The following is a 12,500-nucleotide window of genomic DNA, read 5'->3' on the forward strand; positions in this document are numbered from 1 at the left end:
ACTGATTGGCAGCCCTGGTGGGCACTGATTGGCAGCCCTGGTGGGCACTGATTGGCAGCACTGGTGAGCATTGATTGGCAGCACTGGTGAGCATTGATTGGCAGAACTGGTGAGCACTGATTGGCAGCACTTGTGGGCACTGTTGGGACTGCACTCATAATCAATGTCCCTTTTACATAAACCAGTCTCTCCTCATTGGCTGACAGCTGATCATGTGGTAATGGGCCCTTTGGCTCTTTACCCTGATTTGTGAGTCTGAAGGACAGATCACAGATCGGGGTAAAGGATCGATTTGTGCCACACACAGCACGATCACAGGAGGACACCATGTACACCCTCCCGGCCAAGTTAGCCGTCTTTCGGTTATAGCGCGGGGTGAAGTGGTTAAAGATAATGGATTCTTTTTTTTTAGTTTTGGATGGAGTGGTGAGAGATTAGAACCCCTGCCAGGCTTTTATTGCTGCCTGTGCCCCTGTTAGGAGATTCCCCCCTGTGTGTCCTGCTTACGATTATCACAGAGAGTGAAAGAAAATGCCAAATTTGGGGTTTTCACCAGAACAGGAAGAGATTGAAATTCTTCTAATTGGGGACACTAGTTCTCTGGTGACAACCAGGGATTCCTCACTTCCTGTTTTGGCAATGGGACATCATGGGAGTGGGGTGGGGGGGTAATGTACAGATTGGATTTAGTAAAGTACAAAAACCACTATAGCCTGTTTTGATTCAATTTCACCGCCGCCGCAAATGACTATCTCTGCGGGTATAGGTATCATCCTAAATCAGGGGTCGTCAACCCCCGGGCCGCGGCCCACTACCGGGCCATAGCGCCTCTGCAGCCGGGCCGCAGCGGACAGCATGAAATTATAAGGCGGGCAGGTGGATCAGACCTGTGGATCAGACAGGCGGGCAGGCGGATGAGGGAAGCGCGCTGGCGAGCAGAGATGACATCATGTCTCTCCGCCCCCACCTAGCATCACTGCTCTTCCGCCCTCACAGCGTGTGGAATGTCGGAGGTGCGGCGGGGAGCAGAGAGATGACATCATGTCTCTCGGCCCGCCTAGCATCACCGCTCTTCCGCCCGCCTAGCATCACCGCTCTTCCGCCCGCCTAGCATCACCGCTCTTCCGCCCGCCTAGCATCACCGCTCTTCCGCCCGCCTAGCATCACCGCTCTTCCGCCCTCACAGCATGGTGAATGTCGGAGGTGCGGCGGGGAGCAGAGAGATGACATCATGTCTCTCGGCCCGCCTAGCATCACCGCTCTTCCGCCCGCCTAGCATCACCGCTCTTCCGCCCGCCTAGCATCACCGCTCTTCCGCCCGCCTAGCATCACCGCTCTTCCGCCCGCCTAGCATCACCGCTCTTCCGCCCGCCTAGCATCACCGCTCTTCCGCCCGCCTAGCATCACCGCTCTTCCGCCCGCCTAGCATCACCGCTCTTCCGCCCCTCACAGCATGCTGAATGTCGGCGAGGAGCAGAGAGATTACATCTCTCACCACCTGCCCTTTTACTCCGCTCTCCTGACCTTACTCAAAGACCACTGAACCAGTGCCACCAATGCAGTGACAATCCACATCTGGTGGCACTGGCAGGTGACATGGCAAATGGCATTCCTCATCTGGTGACCTTGGCAGGTGATGTGGCAAGTGACATTTCTCATCTGGTGGCCTTGAAAGGTGATGTGGCAAGTGGCATTCCTCATCTGGTGGCACAGGCAGGTGATGTGGCATTCCTCATCTAGTGGCACTGGCAGGTGACGTGGCAAGTGGCATTCCTCATCTGGTGGCACAGGCAGGTGACGTGGCAAGTGGCATTCCTCATCTGGTGGGACAGGCAGGTGACATGGCAAGTGGCATTCCTCATCTGGTGGCACAGGCAGGTGGGGGTGCAAACAAACAAAAAACAAACAATTGCAGCCTCACTGTGCCCATCATTTGCCGCCACTGTGCCCATCAATTGCAGCCAATGTGCCCATCAAATGCAGCCACTGTGCCCATCAATTGTTGCCACTGTGCCCATCAAGTGTCGCCACTGTGCCTTGCCATCAATTGTCGCCACTGTGCCTTGCCATCAATTGTCGCCACTGTGTCGTGCCATCAATTGTCGCCACTGTGTCATCAATTGTGGCCACTGTGCCATGCCATCAATTGTCGCCACTGTGCTGTGCCATTAATTGTCGCCACTGTGCCATGCCATCAAACGCAGCCACTATGCCATCAATTGTCGCCACTTTTATTGTCATCAATTGTCGCCACTATGCCATCAATTGTCGCCACTTTTTAATGTCATCAATTGTCGCCACTATGCCATCAATTGTCGCCACTTTTTAATGCCATCAATTGTCTCTACTGTGCCCATCAATTGCCGCCAGTTTTCCCTCAAGAACCGCCAGATTGCCCCCGCCCGGCACTTACCTTTCTCCGGTCAGCCATCCTCCCTCCACTGTCCCTCGACGTCTTCTCCCGCCCTCGATGTCGCTTCAGCCAAACAGGTTACCGGTAACCAGAACCTGATTGGCTGAAACGCGTGTCAGTGTTAACCAGGGAACGCACACCCTGTGTGTCCCCTGGTTAACCATTTGAGGCCAATTACAGGCCACCGGCTGTAACGGGAAACCTATCAGAGCCGTTGGCTCTGATAGACACTTCCAAAGCCAACCAGCTGCCATTATTCAGATGGCCGGCGCTCGCCAGTTCAGCTCAGGCACCCCCCCCCCCCCCCAACTTCAACCAAACGCGGTACTGCACACCGCTTGGGCCTGAATCCTGCTCGTTTTGCAAGACAACACTCGCAAACGGAGTTAGGATTTTAGGAAATACAGTGGGGGTAGATTCAGTAACATCTGCGCTTTTTTACGTAGGCGCAGGGCACCGTTTTTTGCCACTGTGCCCCGCAAATTTTCTGCGCTACCCCGCGATTCACGGAGCAGGAGCTCTGTAAATTGCGTGTGCGCTCCGGCAAAATGCCCGGGCGTAAGCGTGCGCAATTTAAATGATCCCGTAGGGGGCGGGAATCATTTAAAGTAGGCGCGTTCCCCGCGCCGAGCGTAGAGCGCATGCTCCGTCGGGGAAACTTCCCCCGTCGTGCATTGCGGTAAATAACGTCGCAAGGACGTCATTTGCTTCAAAGCGAACGTGAATGGCGTCCAGCGCCATTCACGATTCACCTTACGCAAACTGCGTAAATTTGAAATTTCGCGACGCGAGAACGACGGGTATACGTAACATTGGACTGCCCCTGCTAATAGCAGGGGCAGCCTTACGCGAAAACCGCCGTACGCAAACTACGTAAACTGCGTACGCAGGGCTCGCGTAACGTTGTGAATCGGCGTTAGTATGCAATTTGCATACTATACGCTGAGCACAACGGGAACGCACCCTAGCGGCCATTGCAAGAATGCAGCCTAAGATATGCGGGCATAAGAGCCTTATGCTACTCATATCTTAGGCTGCAGTTGGCGTAACAAGGTTCCCTGAATCAGGAGCATTCGTTACGCCGGGGCAAGTAAGCAATTGCGCTGCATAACTATGGTTACGCAGGAGCAATTGCTCTTTGAATCCGGGCCAGTGTTCGCATTGCGAAAAGCTTGTTAACCACGTTCTCACAATCCGAGGTTCCACTGTATATTACATTTACAGCTGAAGTTTATTCTGCTTCTATCCTCTCCCCCGGAGAAGCTCACAGTGTGCAGTGGAATCGAGCCGTATCAGCACAGGAGGGAAGCCTGGAGGAAGGGCTGGAGGTCATAGTTTGGTGTGTGGTTTGGGTTTTCATGTTGAATCTTCTTCGCCTACTTGCGTAACTTCCTGTGTGTCAATCACTTTGAATTGTGAGATTATGAGAAGTGAAACACAGAAGTTCTATGAGTGTCACGGAGTTGAAGTTCCCTCTGTAAGTATTGAGTTTTTCTGAAATTATGGAAAATGTGACCATTATCTTCAGAGTTTGTCGTTATCTTGAAGGTTCTCATCATTTGTCCTATTGCAGAACAGGGGGGGGGTGGGGGGGGTGCGTGGAATAGATAAGGAAGGACACATCCAATATTTCTATGTTATTGGTAATACAGAACCAGCAAACCCCAAGGGGCGAATTCTCACTATGGGCCCAGATTCTCATACATTAGCGCTGCTCCTGGGCAGCGTAATGTATGAGCTCTACGTTACACGCCGCAGGTCTACAGGTTTAAATCCTGATTCTCAGAACACTTACCTGTAAACTTGCGGCGGTGTATCGTTAGATTGCTCGGCGCAAGCCCGCCAATTCAAATGGGGCGGGCACCATTTAAATTAGGCGCGCTCCCCCGCGCCGAGCGTACTGCGCATGCTCCGTCGGGTAAATTACCCGACGTGCATTGCGCTAAATGACGTCGCCCCAACGTCATTTGCCTAGATGTATACGTAAATGGCGTCCAGCGCCATTCACGGACGTCTTACGCCAACGACGTAATTTTGATTCAATTCGACGCGGGAACGACGGCCATAGTTAACATTGGTTGCCCCTGCTAATAGCAGGGGCAACCTTACGTGTCGGGTACTCTACGCAAACGACGTTAATTCGCTGCGTCGACCTCGGCGTATGTTCGGGAATCGCCGTACTTACCTCATTTGCATAGACGACGGGGAAAAGCGACGATGCGACACCTAGCGGCGGGAAAAAAAAATACTTTTAAGATCTGACAGCGTAACAGCCTTACGCTTGTCAGATCTCATGGGTACCTATGCGCAACTGATTCTAAGAATCAGTCACATTGATACCCGGGGCCAGATGAGGAGTTACGACGGCCCTAATGGTGTTGCGCCGTCGTAACGCCTTTGAGAATCTGGGCCTATATGTGTGTCCCTGTCTGTCACCCTAGGGACACACCAGAAACAATTGCTTCCTATGTCTCCCATTCACACTGCAATGCATTTTGGTGCTGCGGTAATGGAAAAGAGGCCCTTGTCCTTGGCAACCTAGGGACATGGACAAGGTGCCAGTGGCGGATCGTTCATAGAGGGCGCTGGAGCGCCGCCCCCTCTGGCTCTCGCCCGCCACTGAGTCTAATAACATACATTCATGCATTGCACGAATGTATGTTATTGTTGCCGGCTGCCGCTGGTCTATTCAGGGTTGGCCGGAACTTGAGCGCCGACCACCTGAATAACGGCAGCTGGTTGGCTGTGCGGAAGTGCCTATCAGATTACAGCCCTCGGCTCCCGGATGTCTTATCCTCGGGACGTACGGGGGGTGCGTTCCTTGGATAAGACTGACGGCCGTCTCAGCCAATCAGGTTCCCCGATTTTGGTTATCGGTAACCTGATTGGCTGAAGCGTCACCAAGGCGGGAGAAGACATCGAGGGACGTGGAAGGAGTAAGGTAAGTGCATTTTACAGGGCACAGCGGCGATAATGGGCACAGTGGCATCAATGGGCACAGTGGCATCAATGGGCACAGTGGGGATAATGGGCACAGTGGCATCAATGGGCACAGTGGCGACAATGGGCACAGTGGTGACAATTAAAGGGCACAGTGACATGCACAGTGGAAACAATGGGCACAGTGGCGACAATTAAAGGGCACAGTGGTGACAATTGGCACAGTGGCGACAATTGAGGGGCACAGTGGCTGCGTTTGATGGCATGGCACGGTGGTTGCGTTTGATGGCATGGCACAGTGACTGCGTTTGATGGCATGGCACAGTGGTGACAATTGATGGCACAGTGGCTTCGTTTGATGGCATGGCACGGTGGTTGCGTTTGATGGCATGGCACAGTGACTGCGTTTGATGGCATGGCACAGTGGTGACAATTGATGGCACAGTGGCTGCATTTGATGGGCACAGTGAGGCTGCAATTTTTTTCTTTTTCTTTTTTTTCGTTTGCGCCCCCCCAAAAATTTTGAGCACCAGCCGCCACTGCAAGGTGCATTATTAGCATCACCCCCACCCCCTCCCTGCCAAGACATCCCCCTTCCCATGTTGAGTGCAAGTGTATCCCTTACTGAAAGCAATACACAGTACACACATAAACACTGGTGAGGCACACATTTAAAAAATAGTATTTTTTTTTTTTGTAAATCTTCTGGAGGTCAAGTGGTTAAACTGTTTTGTCAGAGATAGAAATCTGATGACATTTGGCCCGGAATGCTCGATCTCCGGCTTTCCTTGTGATAAGTGGATGTTGTGATTGGTTTTCCTTGAACCCACAACACCCCGAGGACGGGTGAGCTGAGCCGTGTTTGCTGTTGCCCGACATTCTGGTGAAGTTTGGACGTTGTTTTCGCTTTTCTGCTTTTTAGTTTATATTCATTGCCTGACCTGATCTTATCACCCCGGGGGGAGGGGAAACATGTTGTCATCACTAATGGGTCTCAATCACACAGGCGGCCAGAGGGCAGTAGATTCCGTGTTTTATATGTGCCCTGACCGCCCCGAATAAAGATGGGCATGCAGCCGCTCAGGGCCATACACACGCCAAGCAAAAACTAACAGCATGTTGCCAGAGGTGGCTCTAGGCTTTATGAGGCCTTAAGCAAAACCTAGACACAGTGGCGACAATTGATGGCACAGTGGCGACAATTGCTGGGCACAGTGGCGATGTTTGATGGGCACAGTGGCAACAATTGATGGGCACAGTGGCAACAATTGATGGGCACAGTGGCTGCTTTTGATGGGCACAGTGGCAACAATTGATGGGCACAGTTGCTGTGTTTGATGGGCACAGTGAGGCTGCAATTGATGTTTTTTTTTCGTTTGTTTGCGCCCCCCAAAAAATTTGAGCACCAGCCGCCACTGATGTCAGTGTTCTCTATCTCAGTGCTGGAGTCAGTGTTCTCTATCTCAGTGCTGGAGTAAGTGTTCTCTATCTCAGTGCTGAAGTCGGTGTTCTCTATCTCAGTGCTGGAGTCAGTGCTCTCTATCTCAGTGCTGGTGTCAGTGCTCTCTATCTCAGTGCTGGAGTCAGTGCTCTCTATCTCAGTGCTGAAGTCAGTGCTCTCTATCTCAGTGCTGGAGTCAGTGTTCTCTATCTCAGTGCTGGGGTCAGTGTTCTCTATCTCAGTGCTGGAGTCAGTGTTCTCTATCTCGGTGCTGGCGTCAGTGTTCTCTATCTCAGTGCTGGAGTCAGTGCTCCCTATCTCAGTGCTGGTGTCAGTGCTCTCTATCTCGGTGCTGGCATCAGTGTTCTCTCTATCTCAGTGCTGGTGTCAGTGTTCTCTATCTCAGTGCTGGTGTCAGTGTTCTCTATCTCAGTGCTGGTGTCAGTGCTCTCTATCTCAGTGCTGGAGTCAGTGTTCTCTATCTCAGTGCTGGAGTCAGTGCTCTCTATCTCAGTGCTGGAGTCAGTGCTCTCTATCTCAGTGCCGGAGTCAGTGTTCTCTATCTCAGTGCTGGTGTCAGTGTTCTCTATCTCAGTGCTGGTGTCAGTGTTCTCTATCTCAGTGCTGGAGTCAGTGTTCTCTATCTCAGTGCTGGTGTCAGGGCTCTCTATCTCAGTGCTGGTGTCAGTGCTCTCTATCTCAGTGCTGGTGTCAGTGTTCTCTATCTCAGTGCTGGAGTCAGTGTTCTCTATCTCAGTGCTGGAGTCAGTGCTCTCTATCTCAGTGCTGGAGTCAGTGCTCTCTATCTCAGTGCTGGAGTCAGTGTTCTCTATCTCAGTGCTGGTGTCAGTGTTCTCTATCTCAGTGCTGGTGTCAGTGTTCTCTATCTCAGTGCTGGAGTCAGTGTTCTCTATCTCAGTGCTGGTGTCAGGGCTCTCTATCTCAGTGCTGGTGTCAGTGCTCTCTATCTCAGTGCTGGTGTCAGTGTTCTCTATCTCAGTGCTGGAGTCAGTGTTCTCTATCTCAGTGCTGGAGTCAGTGCTCTCTATCTCAGTGCTGGTGTCAGTGCTTTCATCTCAGTGCTGGTGTCAGTGCTCTCTATCTCAGTGCTGGAGTCAGTGTTCTCTATCTCAGTGCTGGAGTCAGTGTTCTCTATCTCAGTGCTGGTGTCAGTGTTCTCTATCTCAGTGCTGGAGTCAGTGTTCTCTATCTCAGTGCTGGTGTCAGTGTCTCGCTATCTCAGTGCTGGAGTCAGTGTTCTCTATCTCAGTGCTGGAGTCAGTGCTCTCTATCTCAGTGCTGGTGTCAGTGCTCTCTATCTCAGTGCTGGTGTCAGTGCTCTCCAGGGCCGGGATTCTGGGACATCTCCCGGTAGGCTGCCAGCCCTGAGGCTGCTTTGGGCTAGGGCTGTGGCTGAGACAGGAGAGAAAAAAAAGACACAGGGGTAGATTCAGATAGAAGATACGCCGTCGTATCTCTAAATCCGGTCGGTCGTATCTCTGCGCCTGATTCTTTGAATCAGTTACGCATAGATTTCCCTAAGATCCGACCGGCGTATGTGTTTTACACCGTCGTATCTTAGGCTGCATATTTACGCTGCCCGCTAGGTGGCGCTTCCATAGATTTACACGAGGAATATGCAAATGATGTAGATACGCCGATTCAGAAACGTACGTCCGGCCGGCGCATTTTTTTTACGTCGTTTACGTTAGGCTTTTTTCGGCGTATTGCTACCCCTGCTATATGAGGCGTAGCCAATGTTAAGTATGGCCGTCGTTCCCGCGCCGAGTTTTGATATTTTAACGTCGTTTGCGGAAGTCGTTCGCGAATACGGCTGTACGTCATTTACGTTCACGTCGAATCCAATACGTCCTTGCGGCGTAATCTGGAGCAATGCACACTGGGATATTTTACGGACGGCGTTAAAAAAAAACGCGAAAACGCGGGGTCAAGTAAAGTTTCAATAAAACACGCCCCCAACATCCCCGTTTGAATTAGGCGGGCTTACGCCGCCACACATACGTTACGCCGCCGTAACTAAGGGCGCAAGTTCTTTCTGAATACAGAACTTGCGCCCAAAGTGACAGCGGCGTAACGTGTCGGAGATACGGTACGCCCCCAGGAAAAATGCGCGCATCTTTCTGAATCTACCCCACAGATAGCAGGATCTTCTCCTCTCACCCCCCCCCCCCCCCCTCGTGTGTGGCCCCGCCCACATTCCAATCCTCGGCAGCTCCTCCATGCTTCCCAAAGAGAAACTCCAGCAGTAGGTAGATAGTGGAGGGAAGGACAGCTTGTATTATGGATGCTGCAACCACCCACTAAGGATCCACAGCTCTCCAGCTCAGCTAAAATCCTTCCTAATGAGACTTCTCAGTGATTGAAAAGAAAGCAGCACACAGGTGGGTCGGTCATTGATGGGGCTGAACAGAGTGTGTTACCCCCAGAGTCCCTCAACCAACACAGGAGCCCACTAGGGCTTCCCAACTCCAGTCCTCAAGGCGCACCAACAGGCCATGTTTTCAGGCTTTCCATTATTTTGCACAGGTGATTTGAATCAGTTTCACTGCCTTAGTAATTACCACAGCCCTTTCATCTGAGGGAAATCCTGAAAACATGACCTGTTGGGGCGCCTCGAGGGCTGGAGTTGGGAAACACTGAACTAGGGTTTCCCTAGTGTGGTGCACTACAAGCCTCAGCATGCTCTGCCAACCTATGTATAGCACAGACTAGTAGGCCTTGTTTGCTGACCAATCCAGGGCCCAAGCCTTCATCTACAGCAGTGTTTCTCAACTCCAGTCCTCGAGACCCCCCCAAACAGGTCATGTTTTCAGGATTTCCCTGAGATGAATTGGCTGTGGTAATTACTAAAGCAGTGAAACTGATGAAATCACCTGTGCAAAAAAAAAAAAATGGAAAGCCTGAAAACATGACCTGTTGGGGCGCCTCGAGGACTGGAGTTGAGAAACCCTGATGTATAGTAAGGGAAATGTCCCCCCCCCCCCCGCTTCCTCTCATCTCGCCAGCCTCTGAGCACACTTATGTAAGGGAGAGCTCTGTGGACTGTGATGTAAAGGGGGACTCTGATGTATGCGGGGGCTTTGGTGATCAGAGACCCCTTTACACCAGGATTCCAACAGCTAGATTCACGTAGGGTTACGCCGTCGTATCAGTAGTTACGCCGGCGTATCAGTAGATACGCCGTCGTAACTCTGAATCTACGCCGGCAGAAATTTAAGCGTATTCTGGAAACCCGATACGCTTAAATTAGGCTCAGATACGAATGGCGTGAGTCTCCTACGCCGTCGTATCTTAGGGTGCAATTTTTCCGCTGGCCGCTAGGTGCCGCTTCCGTTGAGTTCGGCGTAGATTATGTAAATGACTAGATACGCCGATTCACGAACGTACGTGCGCCCCCGTCGCCGTTTCCGTAAGAGATACGCCGCGTAAAGATAAAGCTGCCCCCTAGGTGGCGTAGCCAATGTTAAGTATGGCCGTCGTTACCGCGTCGAAATTTGAAAAATTTTACGTCGTTTGCGTAAGTCGTCTGTGAATGGGGCTGGACGTAATTTTACGTTCACGTCGAAACCAATAACGTCCTTGCGGCGTACTTTGGAGCAATGCGCACTGGGATATGTCCACGGATGGCGCATGCGCCGTTCGTAAAAAAACGTCAATCATGTCGGGTCACCAATTACATAAAACACGCCCCTCATCCTCATTTGAATTAGGCGCGCTTACGCCGGCCACATTTACGATACGCCGCCGTCAGTTAGGAGGCAAGTGCTTTGTGAATACAGCGCCGCCCGGCCAGTCTGAGGGGGGGGGGGGGGGGGGGTTGATGTAAGGTGTCCCCCTTGATGATTGCTGCACTTTTAACTGTGATTTGCTGTTATATATCTCTAGCCCTCTGTGCTTTCAGATCTGTCTTCTCTATATATATATATAATACGTCTTCAAATGTGCTTTAAAATGCATGATTTTTCCCTTTCTATCTCAGTGCTGGTGTCAGTGTTCTCTATCTCAGTGCTGGTGACAGTGCTCTCTATCTCAGTGCTGGTGTCAGTGCTCTCTATCTCAGTGCTGGTGTCAGTGCTCTCTATTTCAGTGCTGGAGTCAGTGCTCTCTATTTCAGTGCTGGAGTCAGTGCTCTCTATTTCAGTGCTGGTGTCAGTGCTTTCATCTCAGTGCTGGTGTCAGTGTTCTCTATCTCAGTGCTGGAGTCAGTGTTCTCTATCTCAGTGCTGGAGTCGGTGCTCTCTATCTCAGTGCTGGTGTCAGTGTTCTCTATCTCAGTGCTGGTGTCAGTGCTCTCTATCTCAGTGCTGGAGTCAGTGTTCTCTCTATCTCCGTGCTGGAGTCAGTGTTCTCTATCTCAGTGCTGGAGTCAGTGTTCTCTATCTCAGTGCTGGTGTCAGTGTTCTCTCTATCTCAGTGCTGGTGTCAGTGTTCTCTCTATCTCAGTGCTGGTGTCAGTGTTCTCTATCTCAGTGCTGGTGTCAGTGCTCTCTATCTCAGTGCTGGAGTCAGTGCTCTCTATTTCAGTGCTGGAGTCAGTGCTCTCTATTTCAGTGCTGGTGTCAGTGCTCTCTATTTCAGTGCTGGAGTCAGTGCTCTCTATTTCAGTGCTGGTGTCAGTGTTCTCTATCTCAGTGCTGGAGTCAGTGTTCTCTATGTCAGTGCTCTCTATCTCAGTGCTCCCTATCTCAGTGCTGGGGTCAGTGTTCTCTATCTCAGTGCTGGAGTCAGTGTTCTCTATCTCAGTGCTGGAGTCAGTGTTCTCTATCTCAGTGCTGGAGTCAGTGTTCTCTATCTCAGTGCTGGTGTCAGTGCTCTCTATCTCAGTGCTCCCTATCTCAGTGCTGGTGTCAGTGCTCTCTATCTCAGTGCTGGGGTCAGTGCTCTCTATCCCAGTGCTGGTGTCAGTGTTCTCTATCCCAGTGCTGGTGACAGTGCTCTCTATCTCAGTGCTCCCTATCTCAGTGCTGGTGTCAGTGCTCTCTATCTCAGTGTTCTCTATCTCAGTGCTGGAGTCAGTGCTCTCTATCCCAGTGCTGGTGTCAGTGCTCCCTATCTCAGTGCTGGTGTCAGTGCTCTCTATCTCAGTGTTCTCTATCTCAGTGCTGGTGTCAGTGTTCTCTATCTCAGTGCTGGAGTCAGTGTTCTCTATCTCAGTGCTGGAGTCAGTGTTCTCTATCTCAGTGCTGGAGTCAGTGTTCTCTATCTCAGTGCTGGTGTCAGTGCTCTCTATCTCAGTGCTCCCTATCTCAGTGCTGGTGTCAGTGCTCTCTATCTCAGTGCTGGGGTCAGTGCTCTCTATCCCAGTGCTGGTGTCAGTGTTCTCTATCCCAGTGCTGGTGACAGTGCTCTCTATCTCAGTGCTCCCTATCTCAGTGCTGGTGTCAGTGCTCTCTATCTCAGTGTTCTCTATCTCAGTGCTGGAGTCAGTGCTCTCTATCCCAGTGCTGGGGTCAGTGCTCTCTATCCCAGTGCTGGTGTCAGTGCTCTCTATCCCAGTGCTGGTGACAGTGCTCTCTTGCTGGTGTCAGTGCTCTCTATCTCAGTCCTGGAGTCAGTGTTCTCTATCTCAGTGCTGGAGTCAGTGTTCTCTATCTCAGTCCTGGAGTCAGTGTTCTCTATCTCAGTGCTGGAGTCAGTGTTCTCTATCTCAGTGCTGGTGTCAGTGTTCTCTATCTCAGTGCTGGT

At 51.5% G+C, this 12,500-nt stretch overlaps 1 protein-coding gene across 1 annotated transcript in view; it reads left to right on the forward strand.

Moving 5' to 3' along the window:
• The first annotated feature begins 3,828 nt into the window (after window positions 1-3,828).
• GPR65 (G protein-coupled receptor 65) overlaps window positions 3,829-12,500 on the forward strand; it is an 11,773-nt gene continuing 3,101 nt past the window's right edge. The window contains exon 1 of the mRNA XM_040332158.1: window positions 3,829-3,890. The gene's annotated coding sequence lies outside the window, so the exon portion shown is untranslated. The remainder of the gene's footprint in view (window positions 3,891-12,500) is intronic.

This window comes from Rana temporaria, chromosome 13, assembly GCF_905171775.1.
Source record: "Rana temporaria chromosome 13, aRanTem1.1, whole genome shotgun sequence".
NCBI classification, from domain to species: Eukaryota; Metazoa; Chordata; class Amphibia; order Anura; family Ranidae; genus Rana; species Rana temporaria.